Below are 15,524 nucleotides of genomic sequence, written 5' to 3'. Positions count from 1 at the left end.
GCAGAGTACCACTGCCATTAATACCACCTCCAGCAGAGTGCCACCACCAAAAACTTCTTCTTCCCACCTCCCTTGTCAGTATCCTGCAAGAACCTATCCCTCCACGGCACCCTGCTCTACTTTTCCATCATCCCACTACTTTGACACTCCTCCATATCACCTTCCCATACAATTGTAGGAACTGTATCACATGCCCATTGACTTCCTATCTCTTCACTGTCCAAGGTCCCAAATATATCTCCCAGTTGAGGCAACGGTTTAGTTTTATTTTCAATCTGGTTTACTGCATTCTCTGCTTCTCTCCTCTTGTGGAACACCTCTACTGTGTCCATAAGAGTGACTCCAACCTTTCTGCTTCTCGCTATTTCAATAAACCATCTTGCTCTCATGCTAACATTTCCATCCTATGCCTACTATAGTGTTCCAGTGAAGCCCCATGCAAGCTGGAGAAATAGAACCTCATTTTTTTTTGCATTGGCACTTTACAGCCTTCAGGACTCAACATTGAGGTTAACAACTCCAAAGTATGAATGCTGTCACAGAATTCCTACAGAGTAGAAACAGGCCATTTGGCCCATTGAATCCACACCAACCCTCCGAATTGCATCCCACCCAGACCTGCCAACACCCCTGCCCCCACCCATCCTTATAACCCTGCATTGCCCATGGCTAATCCACCTAACCAGCACATCCCTGGATACTGTGGGCAATTTCACATGGCCAATCCACATAACCTGCATGTCTTTATACTGTGGGAGGAAACTGGAGTACCCGAAGGAAACCCACACAGACATGGAGAGAATGTACAAACTCCACACAGATAGGTGGAATCAAGCCCAAGTCCCTGGTGCTGTGAGACAGCAGTGCTAACCACTGAGCATCCATGCCACCATCCCATGTTCTTCATTTTAATTACAAACCCTCTCCCCTCTGCATGGATTTGCTTTCAGCAGAACTGACCTATTTTCTTTAATTCACATCTATCATTTATTGTATTTGTTGTTCACTAGAACCATTAAATAAAACACGAGGTAGATGGAGGGTAAACTAGAACAGAGAACATTTTATTGTGCATCCTCTCAGCTTCACAGTTGATCCTAGACTGCTTCCCCGAGGTACCACACTGAGTCACCTGACCTGCTCTCTTAAAGGAGCAACACACACCCAACCACAAATATAACATCAAAAATACTATTTTGCTTCTGCATCTCTCATTTAATACCATTAGCAGTCACTATGTCTTTTGCTCTGGGCACCTTCACCATCTGTTTCACATGGTTCTCCTCATCCTTTGTCCATAGCATTAAAAACATTCATTTCCAGCACCCTTCAGTTCTGAAGAAGAGTCATTGGACTCAAAATATTAACTCTGTTTCTCTCTCCACAGAAGCTGCCAGATCTGCTGGGTCTCTCCAGCACTTCCTGTTTTTGTTTTGGATCGCTAGTATCTGCAGAATTTTGCTTTTATGAGAAGGATGAATGAGGCTGAATGGCTTATTCCTGCTCCTAATTCGTATGTACGAAGTTGAGATCAGGGCAAGGGTTATATTCCCATGCAAGAGGAGACAAAATATGACCTTGATGTTGTCACGTTCTACTGGAAGTGAAATCTTTTGCAAGACAGAAACCCATTGGTTATGGTCAGACTTTGATAGAATTCAGAAAGTTGGTGGTCATTCAGTGGATGAATATGAGGACTTGAACAGGTCAAAGATTGACAAAATTCAATATTACAGTTGCTGGATCAAACTAGTTATTGTGATAGTGGGCAGTTTACCGGTTCTAACCGTTGTTTAATTAGGGGGACTCTATTGGGAAATAACCTTCTCCTTCAGCCTTTCTGGAAAAAAAAATGGATACTCTACAGTGACACAACAGTGGAGGACTCAATGATAGCCATATTTTGAAATGGATTCTGGACCAGATGTCAAAGCATTGGAAGAATTAAAAATGGGCAGAATGAAGACAAAAACAGTATTCACAGATCTGGCTTTTGTAACACAAAACAAAATTGTCATAGCAGTTATAGGCAAATGAATAGCATGAATGTCCAGTGATCTAATCAGGTGAGAAATGGCATTGAAGATGATTCGTACTAGACTGAAAAATTTAACTTTGATTCTCTCTCCACAGATGCTATCAGACCTGTTGGGTTTCTCTAGCATTTTCTGTGTTTTTTTTTCAGATTTTCATTGTCTGCAGGATTTTATTTTTATTTGAGGAGTGGCATTGGCTTTTTAACCCCCTTTCCGGTTGGAAATAACAAACATAGTTTTAGCATGAGCTTTCATGCTTCAATTAAAATGCAATTAACTAGGTCAAAATGAAGCAACCTGTTGTACAGAGTGAAAGAAAGAAACATGAACTTTTATTAACAACTACCAAGAAAAATAATAACAATAAAACATTAACTGCACAGTGAGATAAAGATTTATAATATTTTTATAATTTAGGAATTTAGGGTCTAAAGTAAAGTTAAATGAGTTATTGACTTTTTTTCTGTGAAGTTGCTGTTTTTAAAAACAAGATTCAGAAATTAGTTTTCTTTGGTAATGTGTCAAAATGATTTTCCAACAAATCACGAGACTTAAACTAAATGGACTGGTGAGATAATTGTTAATTGTTTGCTAAATTAATCTTTCATGGAACAGGGAAAGCAGGTTCCATTCAGATGAAAGGTAGATTTCAGCAGATGTGATCTTTGAAGCTGCTGAACAAACTGAAAGAAAAGAACAAGTGAGTGAGTTGTTAGCCTGTGCCTGTGTGTCTTGGGAAAGCAGCTGTTGAAATATAGTCCTCTTGTGAATTCCAGTGCCTGGCATAATTGTGCTTTCAAACTGGACGGTCAGCAGGTGAATTTTATCAAATATGTAACATCCAGAAAGGTGTGAATCAACTAGGAGATAAAGATTTGAGAGAGCATCTGTGGAGAGAGAATCAAAGTTAAATTTTTGAGTCTAGTACGAATCATCTTCAATGCCATTTCTCACCTGATTAGATCACATCTGCTGAAATCTACCTTTTATCTGAATGGAATCTGCTTTCCCTGTTCCATGAAAGATTAATTTAGCAAACAATTAACAATTATCTCACCAGTCCATTTAGTTTAAGTCTCGTGATTTGTTGGAAAATCATTTTGACACATTACCAAAGAAAACTAATTTCTGACTCTTGTTTTTAAAAACAGCAACTTCACAGAAAAAAAGTCAATAACTCATTTAACTTTACTTTAGACCCTAAATTCCTAAATTATAAAAATATTTTGAGTGTATGCCCTTTTATAATAACAATTTTGGCTCAGAATGTTTATTGGCTTCACAAGTTTGGCTCAACCAGGCCAAATAACTGAAGCAGCAACTTTAGGTCAGTGTGCGTCCTTTTTTAAAAATGCCTTTAATTTCTGAAGGGCTTGCATATAAAAATCAGGCACAGAAATTTTAACATCGATAGTCCATGCTGCCATTATCATAACAGTAAGGACCAGTTAATGTCTGTTTTAGCATACAATGAAGTATCTTTATGTGCTGAACTGTTTAAAATGGAGAGGCAAAATCAAAATGCCAAAGAACAAAGAGAATTCTGGGGAAGAGAATGAATATAATGATGAATCCGGAAATGCTACACTCATCAAAAGGGGCTTTAGTCATGTAATGAATGCATTGGCAATGGATTCATTTAACTTTGTGATAATAGACAGTACTGGAACATCAGCAACAAATTAACAAATAAAAATAACATTTTAAACACATTGTGAAGATAAAGTCAGGTTTAAGGAATATAAAAACATTACCTGATTTAAGTTTGATGATTTAAACACTTTGATGTCACTAAAATGAACTTGAATGCCCATGTGAAATAGCTGGAGTAAGCTATGTTATAAGTACTGATATGGTCTCTAATGACTTACCTGTATTGAAAAGCAAACCTTCCATGAAATACATCCAAATGGAACTTGACATAGAGAATGATAAGACTATTATATTCTCAATCTCTATTAATCTGCAATCTACTCAGTCAGGACATTACTGTACCCAGATACTACAACCTGATATTTCCCATAATATATATTTATGGAATCAGTTGACAAGTCGGACAGAGAGAAAACCATATGGTTACTAAGACCATTTTCTGTCCCTCCTTATTAAAAACCCTGTTTAGAATATTGGTGGTTTTGGTGAAGAGCTTAAGAAGCTAATAGAAAAGATTAGTGAAAAGTGTGAAATCCTCAAAAAGTACCAAAAGTCACTGCCTTATACTATTGTGAACCTTTAACAAGGTTATTACTTTAGACATAAAGCTGTGAGACAAGGACAGACACATTTTCATCCCATATCGTTAATGGCTGGAGACCAGATTTGTCTTTCTACATTAATACATAGTAAAGGAAAAAGGGTTATTATGGATAAAATATTGAGGAAATGATTTAGAACCATCAGGAGATGGACAATCAGCCGTTTGAGTGGCACCACATCCACAAGCATTCAGTTCCTCTACCACTGATGCTCGGCAGTGACTATGTAGGAACAGAACACCCCCACCCCACACCCCGCCCTCACCAACTGGGGTCAAAGACTCAGGAGGCAGGCAGGACTCAGGCAAGTGGCAGAATCCTATTCAAGCAACAACCAGTTAATGCAGGGAGAGGGTCAAAAGATCTTCCCCAAATTTGGCCTCAGCGTGAGAACCCAATCGTTCCCTTAATCTATGGCTCAGATCGGAAGAGAGATCAACAACACACTCTGATTTTTACAGTGAAATACAGCATTTGTATACATTTTGTGTTACAATAATCACATACAATGTGATCACTTTGTCCTTCCCCTTATTCTATTCACCCAATCCTGTGAAACACTTAATCAATGATAGGCATTCCTTTGGATATCCCCAGGTCCCATGATCTCACGGTGTTTAACAGGCATTGTAATCTCCAAGCTCGGGATCTTTCTATGCATTCTATTAATTCACATTCCAAAGTTTCTGGTTATACTCCTTCAGGTCTGTCCCAGACTTGCTTATCTCTAAGGACTGCTTGAATTCTGTTATTTATTGTATTCCATGTGCTATCTCTATCAAATTCTGTTATTCCTCTTACATTTTCCACTGTCCCAGTTCATATAAACACAAAAGACAGTTGGTTTTGACCAACTGCTACAAGATTTATAGTATCGTAGATTTTTATAGCTACTCCTACTGTTAGCATTTTTTAACTAATAAGTCGCAAACAATCTATTTCATTCAGGACGTGCCAGGCATCTCTTTAGAGACAAGGACAGTGTTCCCTGAGATTAATTAACTTTCACATCTACATTTGAATGTTTTTGCCCTAATGTATCTATTATATTTTTGTTATATACGTTTATCAATAATTATGTTGAAATCTATCTCTATGGTTATCTGAAGAATCTTTAATTAGAACCTATTTCCTAATATTGTACATAACTTTCAGGAAACAACTGATTACTACGAAAAAACTTTAGCTGTTGTTTTCATAGCTGTACGATGAGTTAGGCTGACTTGTTCATGGACTGAGATTTACGCCCGTTGTTCTAACTGGCACTGTTCACTTAATGGGACATCATCTTTTCAGTAAGGAAACTGGAATCAATCACTTTACATATTTTAATGAACTTGTGTCTATCCTCATGTCGTGGATGGTTGCTTGTATAGGGCCTCCTGTTCACTTTGGACTAACCCTGTCCAAAAGCACCATTATCTTTCTCTTAAATGCTGGAGCAGGCTGTTTAATTGTGTTTAACCCTTGTCGGCCATTTTGTGTCTTTCAAACATGGGCAGCCTTTACAGACTACCATCTACAAGATGCACTGCAGAAATTCACCAAGGATCTTTAGACAGCACCTTCCATACCCATGACCACTTCCATTTAGAAGGACAAGGGCAGCAGATAGATGGAACAGAATGCCACCACTCGCAAGCTCCCTTCACCTTCTGACTTTGAAATATATTGTCATTCCTTCAAAGTCCCGGGTAAGAATCCTGAATTCCCTCCCTAACAGCATTGTGGGTCTAACTATAGAAAATGGGCTGCAGTATTTCCAGAATGCAGCTCGCCACCACCTTCTCAAGGGCAAATCTGCGTGGGTAATAAATGCTGGCCCAACCAGCGACACACTTTCCCTAAAGTCTCAGTTTTCACCCTGTCATCTGTTATAGCAAAAGTTTCCAGTTCCACTGACTGAGAATACCCACTTCCATTTTGAAGCAGAATGCCTGTCAGTCAATGGAAGGATGACAACTTATACCATCAAAAGTAAGCTATTTGTATAAACAAAAAAAGGCCGGATATGGCAGGCCAATTAAATCAGAACACCAAACATGATGGCAGAAGTCAGTTTCAAAGATTTTTTTCATAAAGTGGATTTTTGTTTGATACATTTGTCCATTGGAAAGGGTTACATGAACAATTATACAATGTTGGTCATGTAAGGAGCAACTTACCTTTGTGGGACAGATCCCCATGATGAATCACTGCATCAAAAATACATCAACGTTACAAACCTTGACTTTGATGGCGATGTTGAAGAAAATTCCATCTGACCTTGATGAATTCCTCAGTGCCATTTCCAAGGAAAAAAGACTATACTCTGAAGTCATTCATGCCAGAGTTGCCTGTAATTCTGATATTTGGAGCAGAACCATTGGGAAAAATGGAGTAGGAAAAGTTAAATAGTCTTTTTTAATCTCCTGACAAAGCGTACTTAGCACAGACTTATTATAATAAACACCCGAGTCTGCCAGAAGGACAAATACAAAACCATTTGGTGTTATCCTAGATCAAAGTATTGGTGCCTCCTGAACTATATCATTGTTCAGATTGAAGGTCTAAATGATATCTCTGTCAATCAGTTCACTTGGGAGTTACTAAGAACATAGGAAAGTAGGAACAGAAGCAGGCCATTCAGCCTCTCGAGCCTGTTCCAACATTCAGTGAGATAGTGGTGGATCCACCATGATTTCATTGAATGTTGTAACTGTGGTCTAATTTCATATACCTCAACTATGTTTAACTTCATAACACCTAGAAAGTGCACTGATCTATCCTTTTTTGGTCCAAAGTGGATAACCTCATGCTTGCTTACATTGAACTCCATCTACCATAGATTTTCCCACTTTATAAAACCATCAATATCCCTCTGTAATTTTACACTATCACCTACACTGTCTACAATGCTGCCTAGCTTTGTGCCATCAGCAAATTTGGATACATGACTTTGTGCGGCATTGGCCAAATTGTTAATAAATAATGTAAATAATGGAGGCCCTAACCCAGATCCTTGAGGGACATCACTGACTACTTCCTGCCAATTTGATGAGCTGCCCGTACTGCTATGAAGTGAGGAGAGGGTTGAATGGCTGTTGTTTTTTTGGTCTCCTCATTTGACTACAACAGGTTTTTTGAGAGGGTCAGCAGCATCTGGCAGAGACAGGAGAGCACAGGCCAACAGTTTCGCATAGAGCGCAAGCAATTACATTCAGCGAGAGGAATGGACCTGCAGAATGTATACACAATGAGAAAAGGTTTGAAGAAAATAGGGAACAGTGTCCTCACAGGAAATAAAATTAATTGTCTAGTGAGTAACTGTTCTTGATGACAGTGTACAAATAGCTGGAAATCTGAAAAAAACACTGAAGTTTATGTTTTTTAAGTGGTGACGATCTGTTTGAAGAATAATAACAACATGGCTGGACAAGTAAGAGCTGTGATTTCTGAATGTAGGAAGTTCTGGTTGCCAGTGTGATCCAGGACAATGATCCAGTGTGTAGTAAGCATCTGCGAGTTGAGGAACTTCAGCATAAAGTCTTTGAGCTGTAGAATAAGCTACAGATATTGCAACCTATCAAGGAGGGATAAAGTTACTTGGACATTTTATACAAAGAGACAGACATATTCCTTAGCATGGTGCCTTCTGATTTTGTTTGTGGTTAGGGACAGGAGGATGTCACTATAAGCAAAGCTATTAAGAAGACCTAGAAGGCAGAAATCACCACTTGCAATTATTCAGTAAGTCTGAGGTTCTTTCAACTTGTTTGGACGAGAGCAGGGGCTGCAGGATGGATGAGTTAACTGACAAGGGCACCATGCAGAAAAAGCTATTTGAGCAGTAGGGGTAAATAGGATTGTAGTGGGAGTAAGGTGACAGCGTAGTGAAGGGATAGATATAGCTCTCTGTAGCTGACAGTGAACAATTTGGGGAATGATTACCAGAGTGTAACAAGAAAGGACAGACCATATAAAATTAACAAGTAAAGCAAGAGGTTGTAAAAATGGTGAAAAGTAAACACAGTTTAAGGCCTCATTTCTGATTGCATGCAATACTGTAACAAAAGGGATGAATTGTTAACACAGACAGGGATAGATATGCATGACCTGACAGGCATTACAGATATCATTTAAACGTGATTGGTATAATTTAAAGGTGAATAACCCTGTGATTGGATCTTTGGTAATTGAACAACTTGGGGTTGTGAACATGATAGAGAGAGGTGTTTTGATCTTCAGCAGCACAGAAGCTGTCTTTCTGTTCTCTGCAGTCAAAAGCCATCTTAAACCTGAAGAAAAGCAGTTCATCTTTCTTCCAGTAGTTGTTGTAAGCTGTGACATGTAACTGATAAGTCAGAGACCTTTTATAAATAAGCCAGCCACCTTTTGTCTCTTGAAAACCTAGTGAAACATCCAAAGAAAGACTGAAAAGCAACATGCTGACCAGGACAAAAATCATAGGGATTGTCAGGATCATGTCACCAACCTGTGTATAGGAACTGACCTGCTTTCCAGCTTTCCTATGACCATAACCCATTTCACTGTCTATTTGTCTATGTGTGTGAGATGGGAGTGTTTATTAGGGGAGTGGGGTTTTAATCTGTATTATTATATGCTAATAGTTTATCACATTGTTTATCTATAGCTAGAGTCTAATTATTGAAAACAAATAGTGATTCTTGTTACGTACAGAAACCTGATCTGTGCTTTCTATTAATCCAGGTCTTGAAATCAGGTAAATTGGCAAATCTTGGGTACTTATTTTAAAGCTTATAATTTTTGTGATATCTCAAGGTGTAAGGGGCTTGACTTCCAGTGCACATCTAACCCAGTTGTGGCCTCACCAACACAGCGTACAGTTGTAACAAGATTTGCCCATTTTTAAGCTTCAACACCCACCAACCAATCCCCCCCTCCCCCCCACTTGCAAAAACATCCAAAATTCCATTTCCTAGACATCAAAGTTAACATGCACGCACAACAAACAATTGAGAAGGAAAATTGTGAGTTGGCCTTTATTGCAAGAGGATAGGCTTAAAGAGTAAGGAAGTCACAAAAGTAGGGCTTTGATGAGAACACACATTGTTACTGTGCAACATCTGGGGTGCAACAGATGCAAATGAGGGGAATGGGGGGAGGGTGCTGTGCTATAAGTAATTGCATAAAGTGGTTGTATATTCTCCCAAGTTCAGAAAAATAAGAGGTGATCTCCTGAAGGTTAAAAAGAATTCTGAAATGTTGAGCAGGCTAGATGCTGAGAGGATGTTTAATCTGCCTTGAGAGTCTAGAACTAGAAGTATGTAGCCTTGAGGTAAGAAGTCAGCCATATAGGGCTGAGAATCTTGTAAAGCTTTGCAATTTTCTACCTTACAGGGCTGTGGATGTTCAGTTAATGAGTTTATTCAAGACTGCAATTGATTCTTCTTTTCTGTACTGAGGGAATTGAGGGATATGGAGGTCGGCATGTTGATAACAATGTTTGACCATGATCATATTGAATTGTCCAGCTGGTTCAATGAACTGCCTGGCTTATACCTCTTAATTTTGATGTTTTTATGCAATTGACAAAGTTAAGTGAGTCACTATTCGAGTTAATGTACGATGCATCTAATCTGCTGATATTTGGGATCTTGCTTTGTGCAAATTTTCTGTCAGAATTGTCAATGTAGCAACAAATAACTAGTAATACATTGAATGTCAGCACTGTAGTTGAAGGCTTTTTCTTTTTCATTTGGACTGAACATTATTTTTCCGGAATAGAAATGAAAGTGAACAGCGACCATCAAATCCGGTTTATTCTTGTTTCGTATAAAATATGAAGCTGACATCCATTTGTCCTTCCTTGCACTTGGTTGGTATTTTATATAGTGAATGACATGGTATAATTTATATTGTCAGAGTCATGGGAACATGGTAGATCATGTGTACTCACTCACAAGGTCGAAAAGCAACAGCACTTTCCTGATGGCTATAGTTTTTCCCAGTGTCACATTTCCACTTTAACTCGTTCTTCATAGCCCTTAGTTAGAAACTACTCTTAAAATATTATACTCTTTAAAGGTAATTAAAATATTTTCTTTCTATCCTGTGATTTTCAAATGCGGCAAAGGTTGAGTCTATTTGATCCTGATGCATTACCATCACAATAAGAATTTGTACGTTGGCAGACATAATGGTTCCACCACTTTGTTTAACTGCAGCAAACCCCTTCTTGTGCTCATGCGATCGGATCACTCAAAAAATGCCTTGAGTTTATACTCTGTGCCTTTTACTACAGTGAGAGGCTTGGAGGCCTAGTTTTTTTGCTGATTGACTACTGCAGTCTTTGCACAATGGGAATTGTTAGCCATCCTCCAGGTATCTATGTGCAGCATCCTGACAGGCCTCATCATGCTGGGTCTTAGAATTCTACGGTTAATTAAATTATTTCCTAATTACCTGTAACTTTTATACTCAATGATGGATATGGTCATCGATTTCAAAAAAATATCTTTCACTGAAAACAAAAACATTTAGTATTCATAGAGTTAAAAAAATGTTTTCAAAATGATGAAGTAAGAAATGCAGATGATTTTTAAGTGGCTGCTTCAAACTCTCACCCTCGAATTTCTTTCTTTAATTACAAGCGAGCTCATGCAGAACTGAATAAATCAGAACGTAATGAAATCTGCAGCTGATCTTATGAGTGAGCAAGCCTGAAAAAAAATACAAGTTTTACAGTCCTTCTCAGGCAGAGATAATGTCTCTAAATTGTGTTCTACAATCTATTAAATCAAACTGCTAGCCCCTGCAACCAAAGTCACACATATCTATAATAACAAGGTGTAAAGCTAGATGAACACAGCAGGCCAAGCAACATCAGAGGAGCAGGAAGGCTGACGTTTCGGGCCTAGACCCTTCTTCAGAAATGGGGGAGGGGAAGGGGGTTCTGAAATAAATAGGGAGAGAGGGGAAGGTGGATAGAAGATGGATAGAGGAGAAGATAGATGGAGAGGAGACAGACAGGTCAAAGAGGCGGGGATGGAGCCAGTAAAGGTGAGTGTAGGTGGGGAGGTAGGGAGGAGATAGGTCAGTCCAGGGAGGACGGACAGGTCAAGGGGGCGGGATGAGGTTAGTAGATAGGAGATGGGGGTGGGGCTTGAGGTGGGAGGAGGGGATAGGTGGGAGGAAGGACAGGTTAGGGAGGCAGGGACGAGCTGGGCTGGTTTTGGGATGCGGTAGGGGGAGGGGAGATTTTGAAGCTTGTGAAGTCCACATTGATACCATTGGGCTGCAGGGTTCCCAAGCGGAATATGAGTTGCTGTTCCTGCAACCTCCCCACCTACACTCACCTTTACTGGCTCCATCCATGCCTCTTTGACCTGTCTGTCTCCTCTCCACCTATCTTCTCCTCTACGCATCTTCTATCCGCCTCCCCCTCTCTCCCTATTTATTTCAGAACCCCCTTCACCTCCCCCATTTCTGAAGAAGGGTCTAGGCCCGAAACGTCAGCTTTCCTGCTCCTCTGATACTGCTTGGCCTGCTGTGTTCATCTGGCTCTACACCTTGTTATCTCAGATTCTCCAGCATCTGCAGTTCCTACTATCTCTCACACATATCTATAGTTGGCTTTTACTGATTCTTTCCTGGGTTAGACAGAGGGATGCAAACTATCAAAAAGATCCAACTCACTCAAAAGAAACATGTCTAGTTATGGCAATACAATGTTGCATTGGCACCAGGAAATTAAAGAGCCAGATCATTTACCTGCACGTATGGTTGGAGTTAATTTGTAAGAGATTTTCACGAGTGGGTATTAAATGGAAAATGCAGACGTCACAAACTTTTAGTAATGCTGAACATTGTCTTGTGGTCCTGGCATTCTTAGCCAGGGTCAGCAGTTCGTACATTTGCTACTTGGGAACCAGGAGGCCTATAGTCTTGATTTTCTATTTATTAACTCGAAATGATGGAAAACCACCATCCTGTGCTCTCTGTGAGTTCCATTCATGGCCAAAGGTTCAGTGCACTGTAATTTAAGATTTTCAAATAAGTAATGACTTGCTATATGGATGGAAGGTGACAGGCTGCCCTCTCCACTGCCCATAGCTCCCCACGTAGCTGCTGGGTGCTTGTAGCAATGTAAGAGTTGACTGGAAACTGCTGGTTGGTTTCCTTGAATTGGCATCAGTTAGGCTCTTAATGACCCTGATTGGCTACCTGCTTTGCGGAAGTGAACATCCCTGCCATCCCCTTATCCCACCTCCACAAAAATAGCATGATGGAGCCAGGGAACTGGCATGCTGGCCAATATGCTCTCCGACATCAGCCCTGGTGAGTATTCAAAATTCAGTTCACAATCTCAAACTACTCAACCGCAAGCAGAGTGCTCTTGTGCACTTTTGTTGTGAGCTTCCCAAAAATAAAAAGTACATTTAACCCAGACTTCTATAGATCCTTCCAGAATGGGTTTGCCCTTAAACTGGAACATTGGGCTTGCTATATAAAAGGGAGGTTTGGATGGATAACTCCTGCATAACATCAGGAGCAAAGCACTTTACAGTCAATTTTGAAGCACAGTCAGGGTTATAACCCCCTTGCTTATTTTTTTCTTAATCGGGAGACCTTACAGTGTCAGGTCAGTTACCTAACTGGCTGCCACCATCTACCCGTCACAGTCGTAACAAAGTCAAATATCAGAAGTGAACGCACACATTAGCACAGATGGTTATGTTTGGAGTGTTAAAAACGTACATCAATTTTTATAAAGCCTAAGGGACAAAGAGATAAACCATTAGTGGAGGGGAACATGTTGAAAATTCAGTGACACTTGAACATGAATGAAAGAATTCTCCATGATTTCCACCAGATCACCAGAGTCGGAAGTGTGCCTTATTAATTGTAGCATAGCTCCTGACCAATAAACACTGACTGTTGCAGGTTGAAAATATAAATCGCAAATCATTGTGACTTTGTATTCAAATGGATTGTAGACAAAGAAAATGTAGGTTCTTTTGCTCGGCAATCGGCAGATGCATCTAAAAGTTCAGATAGTTGACAACATTTTCTGTTTATTTTAATTTCCTTATTGTTGGGTGAGGGACTGAGGAAAGATGGAATCCATATTTTCTTTTGGAATCAGCCAGTTTATTGAAATTTACAAGAGTTGGGGAAATTCTCTGTTGCTTACGAGTCTCAGAGAGCTGTTTGGATGATGACTGTCGAAACAACATAAACGTGTCTTAAGACAATACTCTCAATAAACATCAGATTTCTCCAACAAATGGTACTACATGAAAATTTAAAGTGGCAAAGGATTGAAAGTGATTTTTGGTCACATTCAAATCCTTATGTATAAAGGAGTCCAAAAAGATTGGAAAAATTGCCAAGAAAATAGTTAGGGGTCACTGTCGTTGGCAGAAGCAGTTTAGGTGTGTTATACCACAATGTTGATAAAGAGATTGTATGATATAAATCATGCATACATTTATTTCTTGTATTAGAGTTATAAGCAGTCTAACGTTCAGTATCTTCCAGTATTTTTCTTACTTTATCTAGGAAGTTTGACTTTTGCTAGATTTGAGCTTGACCGACCTGTCTTGAGAACTGGGGGCAGGAAGAGGGTCTGCAGAAGATGGTGAATGCACAGGTTGTGCTATGGAGATTCTGCAGTGTTTGGGAGTGTGTGACATTTCCAACGAGCCAGCCCAAATGGCAGCCGTAGCTTCCACATCAATGTATGGCACACTGGGAGAGGATGGCAGTAACACAAAGTAGGTCTGCATCCTGGGCAGAGGATGAATTGGTAGGGATGACATGGGCAGAGTATTGATTAGGATCCTAGGGAATGATCTGTTGGTTGTGTCATCTGGCGGTGTAGAGCAGTGGTCATAAATCTGGGGGTAAAGTTCAGAAACCACAGCATGCAGGGAGCTTGAGGTCTTAGGGGATTGGAGGTTGGGACAGCTTCAGTAGAGGCCTGGGATGGGTGAGACATAGACCAGAGTGAGGAGAACTGAAGGCCTACTTAGATACCTGGGGGTGAGGGGTGATTTTATTTTAAAATTCTCTTATGCGATATGGGCCAACATTTATTGCCCATTCCTAGTTGCCCTTGAGAAGTGGTAGTGAGCTGCCTCCTTGAATTGCTGCAGTCCATGTGCTGTAGGTAGACCCCCAATGGCCATAGGGAGGGAATTCCAGGATTATGACTAAGCGACAGCGAAGGAACACTGATATATTTCCAAGTCAGGATGGCGAGTGGCTTGGAGGAAACTTGCATGTGATGGTGTTCCCATGTATCTGCTTTATCCTGGATGGTGTCAAGCTTCTTGGCTGTTGTTGGAGCTGCACCTATCCAAGTAAGTGGGAAGCATTCCATCACATTCCTGATGTGCTTTGTAGATGGTGGACAGGCTTTGGGGAGTCTGGAGGTCAGTTACTTGCAGCAGCATTTCTAGCTTCTGACCTGCTCCTGTAGCCACTGTATTTATTTGACAAGTCCAGGTCAGTTTCTCATCAATGGTAGCTCCCAGGATGTTGATAGTGGAGGGTTCAGAGATGGTAACACCATTGAATGTCAAGGCCAGGGTTGGGGGAGGAAGGGTCACCAGACCTGAAACGTTAATTCTGATTTTTTCTTCACAGATGCTGCCAGACCTGTTGAGCTTTACAAGCAACTTCTGCTTTTCTTGTTGGGAGGAGGTGATTAGATTGTCCCTTTTGGAGGTGTGGTGGGAATGTCACTTGTTGCATGTCAGCCCAAGCCTGCATATTGTCCAGATTTTGCTGCATTTGAAAATGGACTGCTTCAGTATCTGAGGAGTTGTGAATATTGATGAACACTGAAGAATCATCGGCGAACATCCCCACTTCCGAGCTTATGATGGAGGAAAGGTCATTGATGAAGCAGCTTTACACGGTAGGACCGAGTATACTTTTGAAGCTTGTGGTGAGTTTAGAGACCTGGGGTTTTCTGAAACCTGAGAGGAATTAGAAGCACGCAGTGTGGAAGATTAGGTGGAGCTCTGAAGGGGCAGAGGGGGTGTCTGATAATGGGGAATGGCCAAGCAGGGATGTGAGCTCCAAGAGGATGAGTGAAAAGTAACTTTCCCTTTGGGATTCAGCTGTACAGGGCAGGATGGCTGGGGCCAACGTGAGGAATGTGAGGGTTACTGTTTTCTCGGAAAAGGGGGAGCTGAAGGACCGAGGCGCAGGTGATAAAGCTGGCCATAGGGGATACCTTGGTTAACAAGGTGTAGAGCTG

The sequence above is a fragment of the Rhincodon typus genome, chromosome 7 (assembly GCF_021869965.1).
Source record: "Rhincodon typus isolate 14 chromosome 7, sRhiTyp1.1, whole genome shotgun sequence".
Taxonomy (NCBI): Eukaryota; Metazoa; Chordata; class Chondrichthyes; order Orectolobiformes; family Rhincodontidae; genus Rhincodon; species Rhincodon typus.
This window is presented reverse-complemented; position numbering follows the sequence as displayed.